The sequence below is a fragment of the Borostomias antarcticus genome, assembly GCF_949987555.1.
Source record: "Borostomias antarcticus genome assembly, chromosome: 25".
NCBI classification, from domain to species: Eukaryota; Metazoa; Chordata; class Actinopteri; order Stomiiformes; family Stomiidae; genus Borostomias; species Borostomias antarcticus.
In genome coordinates, this window is record NC_140258.1 from 12,921,871 (window position 1) to 12,930,534 (window position 8,664).

The window sequence follows — 8,664 nt, forward strand, 5'->3', positions numbered from 1 at the left end:
GCTTACAATAGTAGCTGGAGGCAAATGTTCCTCATTTGGGTCGACTTTCTACTATGCAATTCTCCTCCACGAGTCTAAGATCCCATATTTATTTATTTTTTCTCGTTATGTACAGTACATGTACAGTCACAGTGAAATGTTACTGCCGACTCAAGATTATGCTCAATACAGATAAACTCCAATAAACAAATTACACATTTACAAGGTACAAATTTACAAACTACACAATAAGTTGCATTTCTATACAGTATAAAGATAAGGGTAAGATAAGATAGATACTGGTCTGGATGGATTATGTATTTGCTATATATGGATATGAGGGGGGGGCATGAGGGAGTTATGTACATGCTATAACAGTATAGCTATAATAAACAATCCCGGGGCGTGGGCGGGGGTATATTGACATTTGCATGTGGTTATGTTATGTACACAAGATATTCTATATACACTAGATGTTGTTGATCTACCCTGAGGGGGTGTTTACATCGCTTACGATTGAAGCCAAGAAATACCGGTGCCTATTGCAGTCAGCAGATACAGTTAGAACACAACACAAGGGGAGAGTGTTCTTTTGAGACAGGGTTATTATATCTTGTTAACTCTCTGAACAGTGTGGACATGCTGTTCATCATACTGCAAAAATCCAATGTGAGAGGGAGGGATTTCAAACCAATGACGTATTGAACTAGCCTCGTGAGATCATCCTGATTTCACAAGCTCACATTCTGTTTATCTCGCAAACCAGTCTGGATACTCTCCATAGAGATCTTTTTTTGCCAGATCAGAAAACAGTCTCGCCAATCAGTATTGGTTCTCAGGAATTTGAAATACAAACGGCTACACTGGGTGGGTTTAGGTTTAATGACAGCGAGGAGCGGTTGAAGTTAGCGCATAATAGACAGTGATAGACAGATGGTTCATCCAATCACCTGCCAAGTATTTATGAAAGTGCCTGCCCTTTTCCAAACACTTCCAACAGAAAGCTTCCAGATGGTTATGCAAAGCAAACCATCTGGCGCGGCAGGTTAGTATTGAATACTTGCATCGAACAAGACTTACCTTGTGATTAACATTTGATGTGAAAATGTATTGTGTTCAAACTTTTTTTTTTCATTTCTGTTTCTAGACACCACCATCTTCATCCCTTTCTTCAATGGTTCCTCATACCTGGAGTTACAGTCCCCCTCCTCTCTGCTCCAGCCGCCTGGATCCAGCGATTATCCTGCACCGACTGCCAGGAACTCCTCTGTTTCCAGCAACTATCCTGCTCCCTCAGTCAAGACCTCCACGGTGACCCTCTACCTGACGGTGAAAACCCCAGCCACCCAGGGCACTGTCCTTTACAGTGAGTATAGAGAGACCTGCTTCACATCAGTGTCTCATCAGATAGCGCCCGACTCTGTCTGCTCGTCTAGTACAAAGTGTCACATTATGCTGTGTTCACACCGGGCACAAATTTTTCCTGCGGCGCGGCGAGTTTACATCGAAAGTCAATACAATTCACGCGAACTGGGCGGCGCGAATCGCAGAACACGGCGGCGCGGTGGCCAGGATTCGCCATCAATCAATGGGTCGCCGCGCGAATCCGCCGCAGAAAGTTCAAAAAATGAACTTTTGCAAATGTCGGCGCACGGCGATCCATTGATCCCACGGCGAGATTGGGCGAATTGGGTGGCGCGAATTTTCTCGCCGCGCCCGGTGTGAACACAGCATTAGGATGACATGACCTGTTGTAAGGTTCACATGCTGTAGCCAAGGCAGTTTCACTCCCAGTTTGTGGGAGTGTACCCCACTGCCCCGTCGGTTGCAACCCAAGTAGGGCGCCACAGAGCCGCCCAAACACGGCCACCCATGATTGCAGCAATACCAATCATGTCCTCCTCGCACACACACTGCCACTAAATGCATTCATGGGCGGAGGTCTGTGTCCTCCGAGCACCGTTTCTAGTTTAGAAAGTGTTTAACCCACTTTGTCGTAAAAGTATGGCTCAGTGTACAGAAATCTAAAAAGTTAAGGCCAACATATTCATAAGTATTTCTGATGTAACGAGTATGATTCTTCCAAAGTGAAAATCCTATTGTCAAGGTGAAGGGATGAAGCTGCATAGAAGAGGCTGGAGAGGCGTTCTGCCTTATACTGCACACTCTTGACTTTCAAAGAAACATCTCTTTGCAGCTATTGATTCAATTTATTCCCAGTCTTCTCAATAACAGGATCAAAGTTCAACATCTTGAGTTGCTGTTTTTTAGTTCGAATGATCCCTAGACGTGATCTGTTCTTTAACAGAAATACCACTCTCCTAAAGCTAGCAACTCACTTTTTTGGTATTCAGGCGTAGACCAGAGGCCTTTGAAAAACACTCAATGATATTGATTGCAACCTGAATCTGAGAAACATCTTTAAGAAACAGGGTTGTGTCATCCGCCAGATGGTTAATAACAGTTTCTCTCTCTGCAATATGAATCCCCTGTATCTCACTCAGCTTTATAGAATCTGGAAGGAGTTGGGTAGTGAGTAGGAAGAGATAAGTAGAGATAGGACATCCTTACAGAATTCCTCTTTTCAAATTAAATCATGGAGAGGTACCACACTTCAATTTGACAGAGCTGTTACCATTGTGATCACGTTACCAAAAACTCTTCAAATCCAGGACAAGACAATGACAAATAAAATTATGCTCTACAGTGTCAAACACTTTGTAAAAAAAATATATATATATAAAAAAAAGGTCACATTCTAACTGTCATTCGACAAACGTTGAATTCTGAAGCCTGCCATGTGAGAGCAGGTTGGACAGGACAGGGGCACTGCTATGCAAGAATAAAGAGGGTTTATCAGTCATGAATAAAGCACATTGAGACATTCAGCTGAACCACCACCAGCTTCTCACTCATCTGGCACCCATATCATCCCTCAGGCCTTAGCCGATTGTAGTTGTTGTTGGGGAAGTTCATATCATCCATGAAATACAATGGGTTGCTAGTATTGTTCAATTATTAAGTACAACGTATCTGAAAATGTATGGTACATGTTTTGTTCTTGTTCTCTGCTTTAGAGAATGAGACATGTCCTATTTGCTGGTCCCTTGAATCAATGGATAACATTTGTAGTCATTGGATTTTCATGTGCTCCAACAGGCAGCAAGACCACGTTAGAATGTCAATGAGATGATTTTCAATTCTAATGCAATCAGATAAAATGAGTCTCATTTACTGTCATATTCCCTGCATCCCTCCTCTCTGCCCACGTTCACTCCAAAAGGCCACATAATGGTCTCTGGGGAATTGTCTTCAAATTCTCATTATCACTTCCAGCCAGCCATTTCTCCTCTTCCCTTTTTGTGTTGTGTGCTCAAATTTGTTTGGTCTGCAATGTTTGAATGGAGAGATATCCGGAGAGGGGGGGGGGGGGGTGCGAGGAGGGCTGAACAGCTCTCACACCCTCTCACACATTCAGGGCAGAATAGAAACTGAATGTATTCTCAGAATAGTGTTGAGTCCCAGAGCTGATTGTAGTCCAATAATGCACGCATATCCACGTTATTCCACAGGTGCAGGATAAAAAAAAGTGGTCAATTAGTAAAAGAAGAATATTCGCACACAGTTTCTATGTACGGCACTTTAATAAGGTACGTTTCGACCTACATGGTCCCCCTCAGGTACAAGAAGTGTATGGAAGTTTGAAATGCAATCAGGCCAAAAACCTTCCATGATAATGATAATGCAATCGCTTATTTCTTATTTATTTCAAACTTCAATACATGCAGGTTCATGAAAATGTAAACGCAAATCACACGATTGCATTTTCATTTTAATATTGATTTAGTATTCATTAAATGTGCCATTCTGCAAATTGCAACTAGTTGATAAATAGTTTAAATGCAATATGGGTCCACTGAGATTGTCCTAATTCCAAGTGTGTCCCTGCAACAGTGTACACTGACTATGAATACAACCACCTGGGATAAATGATAAATGATCAAATTGTTGGTGGAATGTGACTGGGATTGCTCTTGATGTGGAGTTAAAGTCACCCTACCTCCAGTCTGTCACATTAGCTGCCCGTGGGTGTCTCACCTGCCAGCAGCTATCGGACAAGTATTTATCTTATGCCACAGCCTGTCAAAACCCTCATGAATTCACTTTATGGATTAGTCTGAGAAAAATAATGACAGCATGCATGCTCTGACAACACTCTAGCCTGTCATAACCGCCCCTCCCCCACCCAGCTTCACCTTTTCCTTAGCTTCTACTGAGGTGAAGTTATATTTAATACATACGAACAAAGACACCACACTGACTGTTTAGTCTCCCCATGAAGTCAACAAGAAAAAGATATCATACTGATTACCCTTTTACAGAATTCCTTTGATTAGTGATGTGTGTTTTTACCAGCGTGTGAATACTCAGGGTGCTGGGCCCTGACCTACCTAATCGTACCATAGATGCTCTCACTTCGACAGTTCCAGGTGCCCAAGATCCAGAGAGACAACCTTGTCTTTAAACAGAGCTGTGTTCAGGGAGCCCGTAGAAAACACAGAGCCTTTTATCTGGCTCTTTGCCCAGCACACAGACAGGCAGACGTCCCCCATCAGAGGATGGGAGCTGGAAAGAAAACTCAAGAGATCAAACAGACAAAAGTTAAGAGAACCTAAGACATGCATCAAGTTGCAGAGAATCTCCTGGTCCAACCTGCTCCTCAACTCTCCCTCCCCCTCCACACACCCCACCTCCCCGAAGCACACCATGACACTCCCTCTGGGCCACACCTGTCAGCCGGAGAGAGAGGGAGGTGGAGGTGGAGGGATGGAGGGAGAGGAGAGAGGGAGGGAAAGGGAGTGAGAGAGATAAAGAGAGAGAGGGAGGCAGAGGTGGAGGGATGGAGGGAGAGGAGAGAGGGAGGGAAAGGGAGTGAGAGAGAGAGGGAGATAAAGAGAGAGAGGGACAAAGAGTTAGCGAGAGAAAGAGTGTAAAAGGAAGAGGTGTAGAAAGCAAAGGAGGGAGAGAGAGAGAATAGGTGACAGGTAGTGACAGAAGGAGGAATGCTGTGTTAGTCCCAGTGCAGCGTAACAGGGCCATGGGGACAGCTAGCAGTAATTCTTCATCTTCTTCACTAGGGGATAAAATGAGGAAGAGGAGATTGGCCAACGCAAGCGTTAATCCTAAGAATTGCATAATTTCCCCCAAATATGTCACTGAAACAGGAGCCCTGGAATTAAAGGGACTTTAAATGACTAAGCCAGTTTAGCATATGTTCTGGAGAGGTAAGCCATGGAACAAAATGCGCTATGATGAAGCACTGGCAGCCATTTTCTTTTGGGTGCTACAGGGACGCGTCTTGGTGTTGGGGCCTGGCAGTGTCTACGCATTTCGCAGTTTAGCGATAACACCATTGAGTTTAGGGTTAAGGAAGACCCTAACCTTAAACCTAACCCTAACCTTAATCCTCACCCTAACCCTAAACCTAACCCTACACCTCACCCTAACTCTAACCTTAACCCTAAACTCTATGGTGTTCTTGCTAAACTGGGTTGCGAAAAGTAATCTCTCGGCCTGGCGGGATCCAGATGAGACCAGTCTTTTTGATGCAACGTGTCATAAAAGGATCGAAGAGACTACCGCTCAGAAGATAACCTGCCTTTGTCTGTAGGCTATTTGTAAATCAACAAAGCTAAATTGAAAAGGCATTTTCAGACACTATCTTGTAGATATTTTTACTTTTAAATTACTTTCAAGCTCTGGTTAGATGTGATATATTTGCCTCTGTTTAACATTCTGTATACAAAGAGGAATAACTAGCAATGTAAAAGAGCACTGAAGTACTAGTACACATTGTACAGGTCCAGTATGTGCTGTAGTACTATGTACCGTGTACTTTATAACATAGTATATTCATAAGGAAGTATGTCAGGATATGTTACCACACACACAACCATATCTACACTCTACTACACCTCACACACTTCCTAGAGCAGTTTGACAAGCTCCTATTTAGAAATGCATGAGGTCCCCTGTAGTTCTGACTCGTGTGTCAGGTCCCTGGGGAGAAGTGCTAGCTAATTAGCTATCAGGGTGTAAAAGCACATGATATCCCATCCGGCTAATAGTTGTCTCAGTCTAATAGTTGTCTGCCGATGTCATATGAATACATTAAATTAATCTCCAAGAACATGAGAGGTCCTCGGAGCATAATCATCTTCCTGTAATTTCTTATTAGTTTTAACAATACCACTAAAACATAAGTGTGGTAATGTAGGGCTCATGGAATATAGATGAGACTGAAGGGAGGTGAGGTAAGAGGCCATGCTCTCTAGGGCTCATCCATGCAGGGAGCGAGCACAGCAGGGATGAGAGACGGTAGTTGAAAGGCTAGCAGTCCGTCAGCAGCTGAGCCCTGGGGCTTGTAGTGGCTTGTGAACATGCATGACAACTACCCAGTGCTTTGTACACCATTAGGCCAAATTAACAGTGACAGACCTCCACATGTGATACAGACGACAAAGTCTTCTGTCAGGACAGACTAGAACAGGAGCTGAGCAGGACTGAGTTACCAGGTCAGATGTTATGTCACGATTATTTGGCCACTTGTGAGTGACTTTAATGTGGGGAGGTTTGAGCTGGACTGCTGTGGTCTGCTCTGCTTCTTTGGTAAGCCTGTGTAAACTAGGTCCTGTGTGTTTGTTTTTTTGCCATTTTTTGCTGTTTTCTGTTTAGTAAAAAGGCCCTCAGAGTTCTTCTCCCACTGCTGTTCCACAGACAAAGCGATGTACAGTACGGCATGTTGTCCTTCAGGGAAGTGGTTAGGGGAATTTCACTGCTTGATAGTTTTATGTACTCTTTATTATAGCAGTAAAGATGGGACTACCACACGAGGGAAATGTTGATGCTATCAACATTACAGCAGGGACTGTGAGAAACGAGGGAACATAATGGTTGTGTTTGCTCATCTCTCCCCTGGACTCTGCAGCCTAATGAATATATGCGAGATATCAAGATGGACTCTACTTTTCTGGGTCCCCTTCTCATAGCTTTATATATCAAGAATTTGGCTGTGAAAAGGGTAAATATTACTTTGAATAAAAAAACAATAAAATATAACACATTGTGTCTCTGCAAACAGGTGGAAGTGGTAAAATTGAATGGTATTACATTTTCAAGAACTGAAGTAGTGCTGACAGATCTCTTTGGAGGTGTGACCTCTTCAGGGAACACACATACATCCCTCAATCGCTCACATTCTCCTCTCTTCTGCCCACCAGCCCAGGAGCAGAACTTTGGAGACCGGTTCCTCCACATATTTCTTCAAGATGGTAAACCAGTGGCCAGACTGGGGTGCAGTGGTGCTCATGTTCTCAACGCAGCCGCGGACCAGAACGTCAATAACAACAGGTTCACGCCAATCATGATACGGTAGGATATGCATCTCAAACGTACTTTTCCTGTGTTTCTCACTTCCTTTTCCTGTATCTCTTACTTCCTCTTCTTGTATCTCTCATTTCTTTCTGCACCTCATTATTTTTTGGTCTTTATCACCCCCCCCCCCCCCCCCCCGCCCCCCTACCTTTCCACCAAGGTAATATCTGCAAACAAGAGGTCCTCTTCTATCAGCTCAAATATACAAACATTCACATTCCTATATACCACATTCTTATGTCGTCACGTTCCTAACCGTCACGTTCCTATTGTGAAATATACAGTTCTAATTATCCCCATGCAATTAGGAGCCAAATATGGTATTTATGAATTTGAATCCCCTCTCACCAAATTTCCCCCCTGTAGATAAATCTTTATCAGTTAATGTTTAAAATAATCCTTACACTCGCGAATTTTGCGCAAATCATCGTAACCATTAGGCCTAGTATGCTAATGCGAACGTGTAGTCAAGGGTACGAGGGATACAGAGCCTATCAAGCTGTCTCAACTCCCCAATCTGTCTGCAAATTATCAAACCGATCGCTAACTCAGCGAGCTTGGATCTCCTGTCAGATCTCAGCAGGGAAAATCTTAGCAGCAAATATCAGCAATCCTCGGTACGCGGCTAGATATTTACAGGTTCCCAAACTGGCAATTTACTATCCTTAGTCTAGCAGTCTATCAGCATCATCCTCATGTATTTATCTCAACCCAACATGAATGACTGTGTGTGTCCATGATATAGGCAGTGCAATTAATTGGTAGTCTTAACGGGGGCTGGGGTGGGAATCTGCTGCTGTCAAGAGATATGATTCCACACGCAGGAGGAACTGAGGCAGAACAACATTCAGCCTTGAGGCTCTGAGAGGCTCTGAGAGAATTGGAGAAAATGATTATAATGGAAAATGATTATAATGAAATGAAATCATTCATAATGCTAGCTTAAGAGCCCAGTTAATGGTGATATCTGAGTTAACAGTTTGATTTTAGTATTGATTTGTAATACTAGCTTATGTGCACAGCTGATGATGTTATATGTGTTAACAGTGATTATAGTACTGCGAATCCAGAAATGTTTAGAAGTGATATCTAGACACAAATCATGATAGAATTTGTATTTTCCTGCTTTGTAACACTAATTAAAGTAGGGATAAGCCTGAACATGCCTGTTCAAGATCAAGATGACCCTTAGTCATGATGATTGTGAGCTATTTTCCTGTCCCAGAATGATCTCAGACAGGAGAATGTATC